At 37.6% G+C, this 20,161-nt stretch overlaps 1 long non-coding RNA gene across 3 annotated transcripts in view; it reads right to left on the bottom strand.

The window, feature by feature from the left end:
- Positions 1-2,402: 2,402 nt before the first annotated feature.
- LOC143851018 (uncharacterized) overlaps positions 2,403-20,161 on the bottom strand; it is a 29,021-nt gene continuing 11,262 nt past the window's right edge. The window contains exons 2-4 of one of the 3 annotated variants that reach the window (XR_013236167.1): positions 4,302-4,399; positions 3,430-3,558; positions 2,403-3,014 (exon numbers count right to left, since the gene is read on the bottom strand). This is a non-coding gene — a long non-coding RNA (uncharacterized LOC143851018). The remainder of the gene's footprint in view (positions 3,015-3,429; positions 3,559-4,301; positions 4,400-20,161) is intronic. The other 2 variants (XR_013236166.1, XR_013236165.1) reach the window with 2 other exon arrangements.

Raw genomic sequence — 20,161 nt, 5'->3', positions numbered from 1 at the left:
TCACTGCCCTAAAACAAACGAGATAATAATGTTCCTAAAATCTCTCTTTTAAACAATATAATAAAGGTGGTAGTGTCTGTCGAGAAATTATATGATGCCCTTGATTACGTATCCAACAAAAAGTCAAAAAAGGGGGGCTTGTTGGATCGAAATTAGAGAGTGCGGGGGGGGGGGTAGCTCCAAACATGGCATGATCAGAAGGTACAGAATAAAATCTTGTGGTCAAGCGATAATCACATGGAAAACTATCAAACGGTTCAAACTGTAAGCCCAATTGTTCCTATAGGTTCAATCATTCACCTTTTCCTTCTTGTTTTGATGCTAGCAAACCCGAATTGTTTTGATGCGAGGAAACCCAAATCGATTTTGGCTCTACAACAAGAAAAGAAAGTTTGATTGTAGAAAATAGTGCTTCTCAGATGCTGCTTGATCTCTGTTACAATTTTCCAAATCAATTCTCTACAGTTTATGGCGGGCCAAAGAGCATAAGACGAAAAAAAAGAGAGACAAAAAATCAATAATTCTTCTTCAGATGTTCTTTGATCTCTAGCATCCAATTTTCGAAATCAATTTTATATTGTATATGGCCAGCCAAGGAGTATCAAGACAAAAAAAATATATAAAGAATCAACAATTCTTCTTTGGATATTCATTGATCTCTCTTTCAATTTTCCAAATCAATTCTATACAGTTTATGGCCGGCCAAGAACAAGACACAAAAAATATATAAAGAATCAATAATTCTTCTTTGAACGCTCTTTAATCTCTCTTCCAATTTTTCAAATCAATTCTATTATGGCCAGCCAAGGAGCACAAGACAAAATAAAATTTAAAAAAAGAAAGAAAGTAAAGGAGACAAAGAATCAATAATTCTTCATTGAATGTTCTTTAATCTCTCTTTTCCAATCTTCCATTGCATTACTAGTTGCTTGCTGTTCTTCAACATATTGAAGCACAGCTTGAATGGTGGATAATGTGCTTGAGAGGTTTTTTATCTCCTCATCAACACCCCACAGTAATTTAATCTCTTTTATTGCTTCCTTCAATTTTCCGACAAGTTTATCAACAATGGGAGATAGTAATAGTTCCATATTACTCATACATTCTTTCTGTATAAAAATGAAGAATCGGCAACAGTTGCAGAGACCTTTTTTTTTCTTAAGACTCGATTTTGGCTCTACAGCAAGAAAAGAAAGTTTGATTGTAGAAAATACTACTTCTTCATATGCTGTTTGATCTCTGTTACAAATTTCCAAATCAATTCTCTACAGTTTATGGCGGGCCAAGGAGCATCAAGACAAAAAAATATATAAAGAATCAACAATTCTTCTTTGGATATTCATTGATCTCTCTTTCAATTTTTCAAATCAATTCTATACAATTTATGGCCGGCTAAGGACAAGACACAAAAATTGTATAAAGAATCAATCATTCTTCTTCGAACGGTCTTTAATCTCTCTTCCAATTTTTCAAAGCAATTCTATTATGGCCGGCCAAGGAGGACAAAATAAAATAACAGAAAAGAAAAGAAAAGGAGACAAAGAATCAATAATTCTTCGTTGAATGTTCTTTAATCTCTCTCTTCCAATTTTCCAAATCAATTCTATAGAGTTTATGGGTGGGCCAAGGAGCATAGGAGAAAAAAAAAGTTCTTCTCTCTCTCTCTCTCTCTCTCTCTCTCTCTTAAATTAATTAAAATAAATCTTGTCAAGGGGTTATTACAATTCCCAACAAGATCTTACAAAGCAATTAAAAAGAAACAGACAAGCTGCGTTTGTGCAATTATCAAAGAATGGTTGTGCTGATATCATTTCCTAATTAAAATATGGTTTTTTACGGTTTCGGAAGAAAAAAGCATTAATACAACCGAGATAATAAATGTTACTATAATCTTCCTATTAAACAATATCATAAATGTTGTAATTTTTTAGACACCAATTTTCATTTTTTAATTATAGAAATAAGACATTATTGGTTGAAATTTTTTATTTGTATTTAAAAAGTCAAAAAAGGGAGGCTTTTGTTGGATCGAAATTAGAGAAGGGGGGGGGGGGGGGGGGGGGGGGGGGGGGTGGTTCTCTCCCTCCGCCCATGTTCTTTGATGGTCGGGCATCATATAAAATCTCATGTCTTAGATACCAATTTTCATTTCTTCAATTATAGAATTTATGAAAAAAATACCATCTAAGCTAATTTTTTGAAATTACCAGTAAGGTTCTATTTTTGACTTATTGACCTGTCAGATCATCGTACAAAATTAGCTTCTAGCATGTCTTTGATTCTCCGCAAAAATTATATATACAAGAATACACAGCATACATTACGCTTTCAGAATGAATGATCTTCAAAATGAATGATACGGAAACAACTACAACATATAGTAGAAAAAATGCATGCATTGCACATTTATATGACCACAAGAAACACAAGTAATATTAAAAACATCAATGGCCATATTTACAAAAGAGACACATTGGGTAGATTATATGTTTTGTTTTATGTAATGCAAGAGTCAAGAAATAGGCTCATTCAATTCATCTCCCTTATATATCACATCAAAATATACATTGAAACTAAGCTAAGTCCAAGTATCCCATATTGATGATGATACATTGACTTGCCAGCTAAGAAGTGAAGCTATGTGCTGGTCCGCTAAGTCCAATAATCGCATCAGTCATTGCAGAAGAGACTAAAACTTGACCTTGCTGACCATATGCACACCTATAAATGAATATTGCAAACTAATACATGAATTAACTTTCATTTAATGATCCATGGAGGAGCTATTATCTGAATATTCCATCGCATAGTCGCCTTGACAAGAGACAACATCCATGATTCTGATCTCTTTGAAATTTGAGGCTCAAAGAATCCCTCGCGGTCACTATTTTCCCTTTGGTATGCCTTTAAAGAGGATGTGGTCCCTACATAAGTTGTCTCCATTAGAGTATGAGTGACGTTTTTTTTTTTTTTCTGAAACCAATTATCGCAAGAAGACCATGTCTACATTTTACCTGTCAACTCAGACAAGCGAGAGACGAAGTAAACAATACTTGTACAAGCCTAACAAAACAAGCAAGACAGACCATGCATATCCAGAGTGTACACAAGGACCTATAAAAGAGGATAAGGCTGATAAATTGGTTCAAATGTGGCCATCATTCTTCTCACTATCAAATATTATCATGCTTGAAACAAAGCAATCGTGGAATTAAATCTTAGAGAGTGTGATATCACCTATTAAGTGCTAGTTCATCATTGACACAATTAGACACCATGGTGTCCAGATGGACAAAAAAATAATGTTTACGAGTTTGAGCACTTGAACTTTAATTAAATGAAGAAATTGGAATTTGATAAGAATCTTGAACTGCCAATTGGAGGGTGCTGGAATTTGATAAGAATCTTGAACTGCCAATTGGAGAGTACCTTGGCACAGCTAGTGCATGGAGCGTCATGCTATATCCACGTTAAATCACTCCCATGACCCATGTCGATATGATAAGGCCTCGGGGGATTCCCAACAACAATGGAGACACAATACAGTCTGTATAGCGTCTAAGACAATAACAATTCAGTTAGAAATGGGAAATGACAGCAAGCATGTTACAAAGGCTTTCAAAAAGTGTAATTGCAAGCACAAAATCATCTAGAGTGCAGTAGAATAACTACATATAACTAAATAATATTAGAAGACACTATATCATAAACTATAAATGGAGGAATGTGAAGTACCAGAGTGAATAGATTCAGTTATAGAAACAGATGTCTGTCAGATGAGCTCTTAGCTTAAACAATATATCCGAGCATTATAATAGTAACATAATTCATATCACCTTCTAGTATGAGGATTACTCAAGAAATAAATATGTAATGAAACAAGGAAACCTTTTATTTTTTTCTCAAAAGGCTGACATTTCGGTGCCACTTTTACTAACCACAAACCTAAACCTCATGAACTTGACATATTCTGGTAGAAAGAACTATGAGGGTCAAGAAAAATGAAAGAGAAGAATAATTGTGAAAACATTATTCGGCTCACACGGATCATTCATATGCCACAAACCAGCGGGCGACATGGCATTGCAAATGTTCTAAACAACATTAAGAGGCATTGTGAACTATATCAAACAGAGATGCAGAATTGATGTCCTTAACAATGTAAAAAATACCAGTTAACTGAAAATTAATAAGAGCTATATGCTACGGCTGTATAGTTCTCATTATTGGCTAATAGCATGAAGAATGTCAAATAAACCATGATAAAACTTGATGCAGTTCCAAAGGCTTTCACGTTTTACCTGTTGAGAAAGAATACGGAGGGCCTGAACCCTCTTGAAACCATCTGCCAGACTCTTGCTAGGAAATAGGTCTTCCAAAGAACAAAATCATTGAAAACCTGCAAAAGGACACATACATATAATAAGATAAAAAGATTTAAGTTGTAAATAAAACCTCATCAGTGACCAAAAGGATAAGTGGATCAAAATTAAATACCTCGTCTGAAACGGAAAGTTAATTTCAGAAAACTCAAATTTCAAAATCAAGTTTGAAGTTATTATGAGCAAAATATCTAAAAGATGGATAAAGTTTTTAGACTCATAAAGTTCCCAGGGAAGTCATGCATTAAAAATGCTAATCATCTGCCTAACAATCTAACAAATGAGGGACTAACCTCAAGTTGAAGTTCATCATTACTAGGGAAAACAGAATTATAAGGGTATCACCTGTATGTTTTATGACAGTCTACTTGGATGGTTAGGATCATCCATGTATGGTCTGTCCTGCTAGCTAGAATCTGAATCAACCGAATGTAGCACTCATCATGTTACGTTGGTCGTGCCTTACCTTGTATACTTGATCTCATGTGCCCATCAAGTTCCAAATTGGAGTATTAGTCGGACCTACCATATGTCCACATAGTCCAGCAAGAGGGACCCACCATGGTCAGATAGGTGCTTAAAAGATCAAAAGCCTTAGACAGGTCTTATTTCCCAGCTTTGATAGCTTATTAAGATCAAGAAAGAAAGAATTTTAGCTACATTAGTAGCTACCGCTCCTAATTAATTTTGATCATTTAGTTATCACTCTAAAGTGATCCACATACAGGGATATGTATTGTCACCTAGACAAAAAGGAATTTATCATATATGTGAATTAGCTCCCCCTACACACCCCAATTTGCTCCCTGCTATGGAGTACATACATGCTCTATGTTATCTAAAGTTCCATGTGACCAACTTACTATTGCTCATCATTAGCTGCAAGCCGGCATACTGAGAAAGACAGTTAATTCCATCTTTTAGATGAGTGTTATGCACAATCATTTACATACACATCAACCAAACTCGGAACCAGAATAACAATTCTGAAGTCATAAGAATCAAAGATTATCTTTCCTGATCGGATGCATAGGCCACACATGAAAAGAGAGAGGAATACCATAACAGATTTTAGCAGTATATAGTGGGGCTAATCCCTAAGTAAGACATGGGTGTTCCATGAAAAGGGAAGCAAAACTAAGATACAATTCTAACATTTTAATGCAAAACTCCATTGTTATGATACAATTGTCGAAATGAGATCACAGAGTGAATAAAACCTGTCATATTCAAAATGGTCCGTATCAATGGCAAGAAATGCATGTGGATAATGACTATGTTTTTTGGTCACCAAAGGATATCTCCTCAGCTCAAAGTTAGTTACCATTGAAAACAACAAAAAATGACAAAAAGAGTAGCAAGAACAGAGTTCAATGGGTTTTACAAAAAGCCACTTTGTATTTGCCATCAAGTGCTGACCATAGCAATGAAAATAGAAATTTCAGAAAGAAAGACAAAGCATGAAAGAAAATCATAAGCATTGATTACAGCAATACAAACAAAAGAGAAAGTACAGAAATAATCAATGACACACCTGAAACCATAAAACTTTAAAGATGAGGAAAATAAAATCCAAGTAAAAACCCTAGGGTTCTAAGTCCAAAACCCTTCTTACGTAACCCCAAGTCGCTTTCTTACGGGGAGAGTTTTTGATAATCTGATCTGATTTCCATACTAACATCTCTTGCAGCCAAAGTCAATCTCGGTGTATAACAAGGGTTCGGATTTTCAACCCCAAATTTGTGTTTTTCTGCCTAAATTCCTTCCAACCTCTCATCTATCTACCTTTTCTTCTTTAGAAAAACCATAAGAAAAGAAAAGGCAGAAACTAGGACTGAATAACAGTCCTAGCATCCAAATTAAAATATAAAATCGATTCAACAAACCATTAGCAAATGAGCATGTGGGTTCTGGGCACCAAAAGAATATTAAAAAAGGTCAATAAAAAGAACAAAAACGCCATTATCATTCACCTGGGCCTTAAATTTAGGGCCTACACATCAGTAGTAGAGCGGCAAAAGAAACCCTAGAAACCCATTTTGCTGTTCAGGAAACAAAATCGCAACGAAAAGGAAACAAATACGTAATTAATCTACACTATTCAGGACGCAAAGACATGATTAATTCCAAAATCACAACGAAAAGGAGAAAGTAACAAACAGAAATCTATGTAATGGTTCCCGAGCAAAGCCTCTTGCGGCAAAAGAAACCCTACCTACGGAAATTGTTTAAGAAGGCAAAACTCGGTATTTCCCTACGAAAAACTACTGATTCCTGTAGGGAAAGGAGTACCGTAGGCATATCGCTCAGGATTTCCCTACGAATTGCATAGTAATCCTTAGGTAGACACTATATCCCTACAGATAAAACTAACACCTGTAGGGATATGAAGTATTTTCGTACTGATATAAAATGGGTAGGGAAAAGGTGAATTTTTCCCTACTGACATAACTAAAGTCGGTAGGGAAAGCCCAGATTTGTTGTAGTGATTCTACTTCCTTTTGCACCAAAACTGAATGGGGCCTGTAGCCTCTGCCAGTCACAGTCATTCCATACATCGTCTAAGACGAGTAGAAATCTCTTGCAACTCAATACTTCCTTGAGGCTAACTTGAAGTGGATCGATTTCGTTAAGACAACAACGTTTCTTTGTCATTGATTCAAAAATTGCTTTTGTTATTCTACAAATATCAAAATCTTCAGACACAAACCCATCCTCGAACTTGAAAATGATCTTCCACCCTTTTATCATTGTAAATAAGCTGGGAAAGAGTCGTCTTTCCAAGGGCCCCAATTCCGACTATCGGAATAACACATATATCCTTTGACGATGATGATGCAGATTCGTTCGAAACCAACATCAATTTCATTAACTCCTCTTTATCGCTACCCCGACCAAAAACATTTGATTCGTCTATTAAGGAACTAATCTGTGATTGCCTTTTTATTCCACGCTACCTCCCCTCATCTCCTTGTTTGAGATGGGGGGAGGCATAACTTGCAACATTCTTTGAACCTTCTCGTATACCTCTTCTTCCATGACTCCAAAAGGATGAGAAGCAGCAAATCCTTCCATAATATAACTTTGCATCCAAAGAAGGAATACATGTTACCAAGCCATCAGATTGTATCTCGAGGAATCCAACCAAAGTGGAAAGATAGAAAAAATTGAACAGAAATCCTTCAAAATGAAATTGAGCAGCTAAAAGTATATGCCTTGAAGATTCAGTATTTCCAGCTATGGATCCTACAATTCCTTATAAAGCTCCCTGACAACCCCTTCATCCATCTTTACCCTGGCTAATAGCCTAGATTGGGCCCGGGGACTGATCTTCCCATTGGCTTTGCTACAACAGTACTCATAGTGTAAGGTCAGCGGGTGGCATAGCTAAATTCCTCATTGAGATGACTGGACAAACTCTCGACCAAATTGGTCCAGCGCAACGATTAATAGCATCGTTGGAACTAATTTCATTGAAGTAGTTAGGACTCTAATTGAGTGAGCCGTGGATCATAAATGATGAGCGTAGCTTAATTTACCTAATCTCACAAATCAAGAATTTGGATAGAGTTAAGAGAAATGCCTAACTTATAAGAGGAGGTAGAGACCAAGTATTGTCATTTCAAATCATAAATCAAGCAATTTTCAGGGTACAACAAAATATTGTCATTTCTCTTATATTATTCTCTAATAGTCCACTTCAAATAGTAAATCAAGCAATTTTCATGGTAAAACAACCCAATAGGGTCCTCTTCAAGTCCAAACTTATGCTCTAACAGAACACACCAGCTGAGAGGTGGCTAAAGCAGCAATGCTTAAGCTATTGGGTACTGAAAGTACTATCATTAGGAGACAGACATTTAATAAGTTATGCAAACATTTACTTTGCAACTCTCCGGATTGTTGATTACATGTTTGGCATCTAGATTTCTTTAGTTTAGATTTTCTACTTGTCAGTAGGAGGTATGGGCCAATATGTAGAGGTTTTTATTAGCAAATTTATAACCTTTTGAACTTCCAATGCAACCTAATAATATAAGTAATCATGGACAGAATTTAATATGTTGCTCTGCTCTCATATACAAGAATACGGGATTGTCAATATATTTCAGTGTTACATTGCAGGCTACATAATCAGATTGTGTCACTACTTACGCTGTTATTTAGTGGTAGGTTAACAATAATATGAATGTCAGTAAATTATTTTTGTATTTGCTAAAATTTGCAGTGTCTCACTATTATGCGTTTTTTTAATATATTCATACAGATTCTGTGTTAGTACAATAATGTTTCCTTGAATATAAAGCCAATATCGAAGAATTATTAGAAGTTACAAAGTGAATGCCAGCTCCAAGCACTCATAGTGTCACACACCCATATGCCCGAGTATTGGAACAATTGGGATTCATATTGACTGATAGGGTTGTGAAGAGTGGTCCCAACACCTTCGCCAGTTGCTCCGGACCGTGTCTTTGTTTGAGGCTTGGATAACATGGAGTTATCAGCCCCCAAGTTTCCAAAACTGAAAATGAAAAATAATTTATTGAGAATCTGAATTTATTGTCCTATTTTACTACAAGTAAAATAAGTTTTATCCAATATTTTAGAATGTCTTGCAACCATTTTATTCAGTAGGGTGACTAGCCATGTCAACTCAACTCAAGGTCATGACTAAAACCTGGTAATCTTTTTTAATACAACCAGATGCCTAGGCTACATTATTATTTTAAAGATAAAAATATATCATTTGAAAATAAAACCCTGTGGTACAGCAAAATGGAACGAGATGTCTCAACAAAGAAGATACCAAGCAGGTGACTAAAAAGTACTAATAACTCTATAACCCAACCACTATGGCTAAGAAAAACTAAATCTCAAAGAACCTGCCATCAGGAAAATAGTGCCTGAAACAAAACAGCAGCACAAAATGGATGAAACTTTCGCTGCTTGGATAGATGTAGCAGGATGCGGACAGGAACAACAACCCCTCTGATGTGTACCACCACGAACTACTGCAAGGGGAGGGTGTTCTCAATGCTCCGCGAAGAGCGCTCCACGCTCTCTCCTTTGGTTCCTATTTGCAGTATCTTTAACAGATGTCGAAATGTAGTTGAAGAATGTTGGACATAGATGGAATTCTGACAGCCATTTTGCTAATCTCCAAGGTCCATAGGACATTCTTCTACTACATCAATTGGCGTGCTCGGGTTGGAATCATATTGCAGTGAAGATCGAATAGTTTTTTTATTTTTAATGGCAACGAAGATCGAATGTCGAATTGTTAGAAGGCTTAAATTTCAAATTTCACAGATTGCAGTCCCACTTGGATTTTGTGACTCATATTTACCAAGATTTCTATGCACGTCCTTTAGCCATGGAGACTCCACCGATTAGACAAAAGTCGGGAGTTCGTGCTAGAACAATCATTGCTGATACCTTTTTTGGAAAGCATAAAATTTTAGCAATGGGCTAGAGCCGCTATTGTTATACAAAGCCGGTTCCGATTGATGTTAGTCTGTGAACACTACCTGAGAATCAAAAGGGCAACAATTGTTATCCAGCACACCTTGAATGGGAGAACCGTTCAGCATACTCAGTGCCATATATTAATTTTGAAGTGATTTTAGGTATCTTTTAAGTACATTAAGTTATAGGAGAGGAACTGTGAGGAACCACAGTCTTTTCCCACTAATATCACTTAGTTTCTTTGAGTTATGAGTGTTTTAAATAGGCCCCACACATGTATTATGGGAATTTTAAGTAGAAGGATAGTTTTTAAGTCATTAGAGGGTCATTTAGTCCAAAAGTGTTGGGTTTTTATTTTAGGGTTTTAGAAATTTCTAGTTTTTCTTCTCTTCTTATATACTATAAGCCTCATGACACTATTCTTTAATAATGAATGATGACTGAACAAAGATTTTGAAAGCTTCTTCTCTTGTCTGGATATGATATCTACTCTTTGCCAAGGTTTGATGCTTTGATCTTCCCTAAGGAGTGACGCCTAGGAGCGCCTAGGTGCGATGCCTTGGGTTTTTATTACTAAGATTCCAACCTTGCTATCTATCTCTATCATGTTTCTTTTTTTCCATAAACCACTTTCCCGGGAACCCAAAACCTCCATTAATCTCACACAAAACCTCCCCTGCTTTATTTTTTCACCTACCCTCTATACAATAACCCTAAAATACTCACTATTAAAAACTTCCCTCCCTTAGAAATATCATTCAAAACCATTCATACCCTGCACCGTTTGTATTGTCCCAAAACTAATTTTACACCTTCCCGGCATACGTCTGCAATCCCACCTGGATCGCATGAATCGTATTTACCAAGATTTCTGTGCACATGCTCTGGCGTTGGAGACTCCACAAGTTAGACACAGTCACGAGTTCGTGCTAGAACAATCATTGTCGATACCTTCTTTGAAGAGCACAAATTTTGAGCAATGAACCAGAGCCACTATTGTTATACAAAGCTGGTTCTGACATATGTTAGTCCGTGAACACTACTTGAGAATCAAAAGGGCAGCAATTGTTACCGTATTGTTATCGTCTTGAATGGGAGAACCGTTCGGCATACTCAGTAAGAAGAGTTTACACAGCAACTACAACAAGAAAGATAAATCCAAGATGATACCTCTATCGATGTTGATATGCATTTGTCGGAGTCACCAATCTTACCATTTGAACCTCTTGCAAAGGTTTACTATTTATTTGAAAACGCATGAGCAAAAGTCTACAGGCCTAATGAAGCAGAAAACCTGAGTTTCTTTCTGCCTAGGCTGACACATTATACGGAATACTTCGAAAGCACACCTGGTGATCACAGTCCTTCAAACCAACGACATTGACTGCCCAAAGCATCTTGTGCGTTGGAAATACTTATTCCATTGGAAGGGCCGATCGTTTGCAGATTATGCGAGGATCAAAGCCGGAAAAATTCTCACATCATGCCAATCATTATATTCGACGGGGTTGAATCATTTCGAGCAGGGGAGTATGACGGCAACCACCTTAGGGCCCATATTTTAATTTTTAAGTGATTTTTGGGTGTTTTAAGTTCATTAAGTCATAGGAGGGTACCACAGTCTTTTCCTACTAATATCACTTGGTTTCTTTGAGTCACAAGTATTTTAAACATGCCCCATATATGTATTACGGGAATTGTAAGTGGGGAGAGATATTCTAAGTCATTAGAGCGTCTTTTAATCCAAAAGTGTTGGGTTTTGATTTTCGAGTTTTAGATATCTCAAGTTTTTTTTCCTATTCTTATATACTATAAGCCTCATAACACTTTTCTTTGATAATGAATGATGATTGAACAAAGATTTTGAAAGCTTCTTCTCTTGTGTGGATATGATATCTACTCATTGCCAAGGTGTGATGCCTTGATCTTCTCTAAGGAGTGATGCCTAGGAGCCCCTAGGTGCGATATGCGTTGGGTTTTGGTTACAAAGATTCCAACCTGCTATCTATCTCTTTCATGTTTCTGTTTTCCCATAAACTAGCTTCCCGGGAACCCTCCATTAATCTCACACAAAACCTTTTTTGCATTATTTTCCACCTATCTTCTATACAAAAACCCTAAAATGCCCAATATAAAAAATTTCCCTACCTTCGAAACATCATTCAAATCCATTCGTAACCTACGCCCTCGTTGTTTGTCCCAAAACTAATTTTACACCCTCCTGGCATACGTCTACAGCTTCCCAGTATACGCCTGCGCTGCGCTACTCGAGACCTACCATAAATCTAGTAGAAAGATTTTTCCAATTTAAATCCTACATCAGATTTCTTATCAAAGCAAATGTTAGTCCTTCCTCCGATCATCCTTCATCATAATGTCTTCAAGATCTTGTCAAATTTTCCTTTGATGATTTGATTCAATAAATAACAGAAAAGATAATAATGAAGAACACTAGAACACCCTCTATTTAAAAAAAAAAACACTAGAACACCCTAAGGCAAGCTACTCAACTCAACTCAACTCAATAAAGCCTTTGTCCCAAACTAGTTGGCGTCGGCTAAATGAATCCTTTAGAAAAACTTCATGAAGAAGGCGAAAGGAATCTACTCGGCTCTAATCCTGGCTCTAGTCGGGTTCTTCTACGTGGATCATTTTCTTCCATTCTATCCTATCCAAGGTCATGTTCTCTGTTATGTTCCTAGATATCAAGTCTTTCCTCACTGTTTCTACCCAAGTTGTTTTCGGTCTGCCCCTACCTCTTTCTACTCCATCAATTTGGCACGAGTCGCCTCTTCTCACCGGAGCATCCAAAGGCCTACATTGGATATGTCCAAACCATCTTAAGCGTTAGTCTCTCATCTTCTCCTCAATTGGTGCCACCCTCACCTTTTTACGGATGTCTTCATTTTTAATTCTATCTAACCTTATGTGACTGCACATCCATCTAAGCATTCACATCTCCGCTACACTCATCTTATGCACATGCTGGTTCTTGGTGGCCCAACATTCTGAGCCGTACAGCATGGATGGCCTCACAGCTGTCTTATAAAACTTTCCCTTCAACTTGGTAGGGATTTTACGGTCGCACAAAACTCCTGAGGCAAGCTTCCCCACCCTAAGGCAAGCCAAACAAAAAAATTTGAGGAAGGAGGAATTGAAGTTAGGTCTCATGACTTGTCTCATATCCTTTATATCATTAACGTTAGCCAGATTAGATAATCTAATCTGCCCCATATGGTTTACACAAAAATAAAGGACAAAAAAGTAATATCAAATGAACATAAAGGGCCGTAACAAAGTAAGCCTCTAACTCAGATGGTCAGCCAAAAAGAAGAAACAACAACTCACTCAAGAGAATAGTAGGAACTAACAACAAAAGTGTCCAAAGAGACACCACTTCTATCAAGAGAATTCACCCTCGAATTGGCAGTCCAATGCGTGTACGGAAAGGAACTTGCATCTCCCCTCCCCCCCCCCCCCCCCCCCCCCCCCAACACACACACATAGTGAACAGAATCCTCAAGATAACGTAGCTAATCTCCAAGAAAGCCATTTCCATGCTTGATGCAACGAATAACATAAGGGGGTCACCTCAACCACTAGAGAGTCCAGGGCATTAGGATCAATGAGAAGGATGCTTTTCTTGAGTGCAAGCACTTCCGCCTCATTTGAATCCTTCATCCTGACATATTGATGACAATGTTAGACCCGAATTTATACAAAAAGGGAATAATAGTAAAATCCTTTATTAAAAAAGAAGATAAAAAAGAAAAGAGTGGTTACACGTTACGTTATGTTATTCCTAAAATAAAGGGATATACAACAAAAATAAAACACTTTAGTGAAAAGGAGAAAATGCATAAATCCACTAAAGTTTAAACTTTTGCGAGAATCACCCACTTTAAATAAAGGTTAGGTAACTTCCCATAAAAGAGGGAAGTTGAAATCGTGGAATCCAAAGATATGGGTGAGGTGGCACTCACAGCGACTCCGAAAAAGAGAAAGTGGAGATCATGAAATGAAAGATAAAGGATGAGATGGCAGACTGACAGTTGCCAACCACTCCAAAGAACCTCTATAAATAGGCGGAAAGATCATTTGAAAAGAATCCTAATCCAATTCTGGTGAAAAAAAGCTACGCAAAGGGGATCAGATCTTCAGGGAAGAAAAAGCTATGCGAAAGGAGAAACAGAAGAAGAAGAAAAGAGAGAAAGGTGAGAAAAGATTTGGGCTAACAATTTCTTTCTTTCTTTTGCAGATTTCCTTCGGGAAAGAAGACCTTTCTCTCTTTAAAGTCTCTTCTAGGGGCTTTCTAAACGGAGAAAGATAAAGACTCCCTTTAAAGTCTCTTCTAGGGGCTTTCTAAAGGGAGAAGATGATGAAGACTCTTTTTAAAGTCTCTTCCAGGGACTTTCTAAAGGGAGAAAGATGATGAAGACTCCCTTTAAAGTCTCTTCCAGAGATTTTCTAAAGGGAGAAAGATGATGAAGCCTCCCTTTAAAGTCTCTTTCAGGAACTTTCTAAAGAGAGAAAGATGATGAAGACTTCCTTTAAAGTCTCTTCCAGGGACTTTTCAAAGGGAAAAAGATGATAAAGATCCCCTATAAAGTCTCTTCTAAAGGGAGAAAGATGATAACGACTCCCTTTAGAGTCTCTTCCAGGAACTTCCTAAAGGGAGAAAGGCAACAAAGACGGTGGTTTTTTCCCAAAAGATAAAGACGGCGGTTTCCCCAAAAGAAAGAAGCTTTTCTATTTCAAGAGAAAGGAAAAGACTCCCTTTAAAGTCTCTTCCGGTGACTCTAAACAGATAAAGACGATAAAGATGGTGTTTCTCCAAAGAAAAAATAAAGAAAGTTTGAGAAGATGAAATTTCCTTCGAGAAGATCTATTAACAAAAATCAAATCTTTCTGGAGGATAAATTAAGAAAAAAATTTCTTTCTTCAAGAAACGTAATTAATGGCCAATAAAGCCGGAAGTGTACAATCCCTACGAAAATTAATAAAACCTCTTCTCGTGAGAGGAAAATTTGATCTCAATACATTTTATGTGTGTGATGCTCTTTTTCATGCATGTGAAATTTGTTGCGAACAAATTTTTAGCACGCCCGGTGGGACACACTTCTCCTCTCATCTTGAAGTCAAAGAGGCTCCTGAATTAAAAGTTCTTGGTGCCGCCATAAATAATGGCTATATCACATTCCTTAAATCACAAGGCAAACTGTAAATCCAGAACGCCGCAAAAAAAAAACCTTCCAGCGTTGCAGATGATGGAGGCACGTTTCAAAACACCACAAATAATGGAGCAAACTTCGCAAACAAAGCAAACTTCCAAACCCACGAATGGTGGAGCAAACTTTACAAGCGGCACATTACGGAACAAACTTCGCAAATGACAGAACAAATGCTGGAGCAAACTTCACAACTTTGCAAATGGCGGAGCAAACTTCACAACTTTGCAAACGGCGGAGCAAACTTCACAATGTTACAAATGTCGGAGAAAACTTCGCAACTTCGTAAATGGCAGAGCAAACTTCACGACATCACAAGTGTTGGAGAAAACTTCACATCACAAATGGTGGAACACTTCACAATGCCACGTCACAAACGGTGGAAAAACTTCACAACGCCACAAGTAGTGGAAAAACTTCACAAGCCTCATATGGCGAGGAAAACTTCATCTTGTCGCGTATGGTGGCGCAAACTTGCACAATGCCGAATATGATGGGACCGTCAACTCTTGAAAATTTTGACGCGCCCAAAATACACAGAGACTCCATCAACCATTTTTGCAATGGAATTCCCATCTTGCAGAAAACATTTGAAATTGTCGGATTGGACCCACCTATCTCAAATAGGTCACAATGAAAATAAATCGTATTTCAACATGACTTCCTTCAAGATACCAAAGATGTCAAAAAAAAAAAAAACAAAGTGCTAAAAAAGAATAAAAAAAACCAAGGAAGAAATGGAGATGGAGATTTCACGGAATAGCCAATAGATGGGCTCACTTACTTGTAGCATGGCTTAGAAGGCTCTTCTAAATGACTCATTGAAAGATGATTGTGTTGACAAAGTTCGGAATGCTTGACCAGGAAATATTTCGTCATAGAGGACAATTTTCCAAAGCTAATAGGAGCCATAATTCCTTAAATTCCAACTCTGGTGAGATCAAAGGTGTTCCCACGAATTTATTGTGTTCGCAGAAATTGCAGAATTGCAAAAAGAAGTTAAAATGTAGTTTTGAGAGCGGGGGGGGCATGCTACAAAATGGTGTTGTTGCCATACTCCTTCACCATCATTGATCTGTGCGGACATGATTATTGGGTTGGAAATGGTAAGTGACAAAAAAAAACACATCTAGGAAATGGCAAGTGACAAAAAAAAAACACATCTCCATAAGAGCCTATTTTTTGCACGGGAGAAAAGGAAACAAAAAGTAAGTTTCTCGTTGCTCTTGATATCAAATAAGCACCAAGCACAAGTTTTAAATCCTTGGTGAAGTTACAAAACAACATGGAATTGTAATGACAAATTTGATTCATGCTGGATAAAAAGAACAAGGTTGTTCAATCGGCAAGACAAAATGCAAAGGAAGAAATATTATACATTGTGACACCTCGCTCCAGAAAGATGTCCTCTATGGAGAGAAACAAGAGCAAGGTACTTGGCAAACTTCTCCCAATTAAAAAAAAATAGGACAAAATTTTTAAAGTATAAAAAGATAAATAACGCCTTTCTCCAACAGCTTAAGCTTTTGGAGAAGTTGGTAAGTTAACATTGTATCAGAGCCAAAGGTCTCGAGTTCAAACATCCCGGATAGCAAAAATCCACATGCGATGGTCGGCCCAAAGTGGGACCACATGTGCCACATGTTTGCCAAGTGGGCCACACGAGCGGGGGAGTGTTAAAGTATAAAAAGATAAATAACGCCTTTCTCCAACAGCTTAAGCTTTTGGAGAAGTTGGTAAGTTGACAAAAACAAAGAAAAAAAAAAAAAAAGGAGCCCGCTAGGTTGAAAACCTGAAAAGCTAACCTAGGCAAAAACCAGGGCCATTGTCCGCTAAACAATACAATTTTCCTAAGAAGAGTTATAAGCATCAAGTGAACATGTTCTGAAAGCACATCAATGATCGGAGGCATATCAAATGACCATGCCATTCAACATGTGACATTCATTCAAGAACAATACTTTGGTTAAAGGCAACCTCATGGAAAGTTCAACAAGAAATAGAAATGATCATATGTAGTAAAAAAATGAGAACAAATGGTGCTCATCATTTAAATTCTGGGGGCATTTTATGAAATTGTGCGATTCCTCGAGGAGCTTTATGAGTTAGCACGCTCAAATGGAGTTTTCAAGGGAACATAGTCTTCTACTACGCCTTAGGGAACATAGTCTTCTACTACGCCTCTTCGACTTTCAAAGAACAGAAGCCCAAGGTTTCCAAAAACTTTGGCAAAGCACATCATGTGCATTTTCCTACGTTGGTGTTAGCTTGGGGCTCTACCAAACTATCATGGGAAGATGCAATTTTGGATATCATAAGAACCAATGGGGACTGTCAAGCTTACAATGCTCTTCAACGTGATCTGGATGGCTTCTTTGGCATATGAATCTAAGCGTGCAAAGTCATCCTAAAAACCACTTGAAGATGAAGAAATACCCTTAAAATCCAAGGTAGAAGCTCTTGCGCGGGTGGTAATGTAATCGCCTTTCAAATACATCAAGCGAGTCTAGTGATTGTTCCTCTACAAACAAACTATCACAGGAAGGAGTTACCCCAACTGTTGCTTGAACAAAAATGTCACTAATGATGAAACTGGAATGAACCTTGTCTGACTTGGATTTCTCTAGATCACGCAGAGAAGCTTAGAAGCCCAAGAAAAGATGTGGAAACAGAGCAATCCCATAACGACATGATGGAAAACCGGATAGGTTCACCTAGGAATGAATCAGCCCAAGGTAATACAACGCAATTGTGGACACGGACACGAGTGTCGCGTGTCGACATGGACACGGAGTGTCGGACACGGTAAACCCCCAAACTTAAGAAACGGGGACACGACTAAAATAGAAAGTATATGTGATCATGATTTGTGGATATGGATTCGTGTGTCCATTTTCGACATGGATACAAGTTGTCTAAATGAGGTAAACACAATATTCAATAAAAAAACATAACGTCACACTTGACACGGTACAAAAACATGTCCACACACCCAAATTAAGTCTAACGCTTCTAGCAATACAAGTAAAAGTGTCCAAAGGAGTGTCGACACGTGTGAACACGGGTGTCGTGTCGGACACATGAGTCGGCAATAAATTCGAAGTGTCGGCCAAATCATAGGGTAATACATATGTTGCAGCTGCTGATATGACAAAAATCATAAGAAAAATGCATATTACTAAGGATACTGGAAGAAAATCATACCATAGTTTCAAAGGTTCTTTAACCATCACTTGGTTTCAAAGGCAACCCATGGTTGATAAGCTCATGATAATATACAAAAAAAGGGCCATTCTTATACACGGTTTCTCAAAAAACCATATGATATAGAATCTCAAGTGAATTTTGCATCAGATTCAAAGAAACTGTATGCTCACATTGAAAAGGATGGGAATAGTGCATTTAGTCTCTGTTGATGAAAAGAACCAGGAATTTGGGGGAATCTCAGCACAAGCTGCGACCTAAAAAAAGGGGGTTGGTATTTCAAGGTCTGCAAATGACAATCCTAAATGACACCACGAGGCTCTCCAAAGAGTAACAATCCTAAACTTCTAGTTTTGTGCATCTCGCTTGCAATAAACTCCATCATTACTTCAGCTGAGAAGCACAAAATTTCTCCTCTGATATAGCTAGCTCGAGCTTGAAGATTTCATGGAGATTTCATAGAGATTAGAATTAAATTGTGAGCCATCAAATTCCATGACCCGAAATGAAATGAAATCAGTAAGGCATTCTGAGGAAACCCTAAATGCAAGTTGCACATTTATGCCTAACCCAGGTACAATGAAAACACGAATTTGTCACACAAAGCATGTACAAACACAGCTTTGCCTCCATGCACAGATTTTACAGATCTTGCATTAGGAAGAAAAGGCTGCATTGATAGCACTTCAAGCATGTAAGCTAATGATTCCATCATTTGCAACACATTGTGAGGAAGTTATATTGGCTATCAATCAGATGGCATGCTCGTAAATGGAGGCAATATAAACATTCAACCATGAGGTTAGAAATGTTCAATTGTCCCCTACAACCAGCCCAAACTTTACCTCAGAACTTCTAAAGGACAAATGAAAACCTTGCGGTTTCAATAATCATTTTTTATAATTCTACCAAGAAAGAATCCATTGCATCTTATGTTCTTCCCGTGAACTCAAATGCGAAGCCTAGGGATATGACACCACCATAAAGGAACAGTATTGTGGAAACTGATGATATGAATATGAGTTTTGACGCATGATCTGATTCTCAAGCAGAACTAGATCGTAAAACTAGATGCTGAAATTGTCCATTAAGCACTTCCTGATGCTAATGAAGCTGCTTCTGAAGAGAGATTTTGGGTCGGCTCTATCCGTGATGATTCTGCTTCTGCGGAGCTTGGGGCCTTGCTGGGGCAAGTGTTCACCAAAGGAAGTTATATATGAAATCATAGGGCTCTAAAGAAGATCATAATGCACTAAAAAAAGTATGCTTCAGAAGCTTGCTACATTCCAAATGAATCCTGCACTCCCGGGCACATATTTTGCCAATGCTTTTGAAGTCAGAAAACTGGTACAGTCCAAAGTGGAAAGGGAGATGGACATGCAGTTCTTATGCTTCTGCCCTCGATGGTGTCATGGAGTCTATCAAAAAATAAAATAAAATTTGCCAAGGATGGCTGGTCAAGCTTAAGTAAATCTAAAGATCTTAAGTAATAATCCTGATGGTGGTCTATCTGGTACGCTACATAAAGATTTCGATAGCTGTGCTGGATCCACCATAGGAGAAATCGACGACGAGCTCAATGTAACTAATAAAGCATCCTAAAACATCATTACTTACAGTAAAATATCTTCAAGAGACTTCCTGATCTTGAAAGATGGGAAAGGCTTGGTGCCATCAAAGGTGGGATCAAAATCAAGAATGCATCCGCATATCCATTGAATAGCAAATTTCCCGAATCAAGCTGGTTTCCGTGGTAACACCAATCCGGTATATATACCTCCAGGATTGTCTCTTGATCTTTAGATTTTCTTTAATCATCTTGAAAGAAGACGAACAAGAGAAAATATGAAATCAGTATAATAACCCACCATATTATACTGA

Source organism: Tasmannia lanceolata, unplaced genomic scaffold, assembly GCF_043159265.1.
Source record: "Tasmannia lanceolata isolate RefF3 unplaced genomic scaffold, GAP_Taslan_0.1 ptg000018l, whole genome shotgun sequence".
Taxonomy (NCBI): Eukaryota; Viridiplantae; Streptophyta; class Magnoliopsida; order Canellales; family Winteraceae; genus Tasmannia; species Tasmannia lanceolata.
Note: the sequence above shows the minus strand (reverse complement) of the source record. Positions and strands in the feature narration are given on the sequence as shown.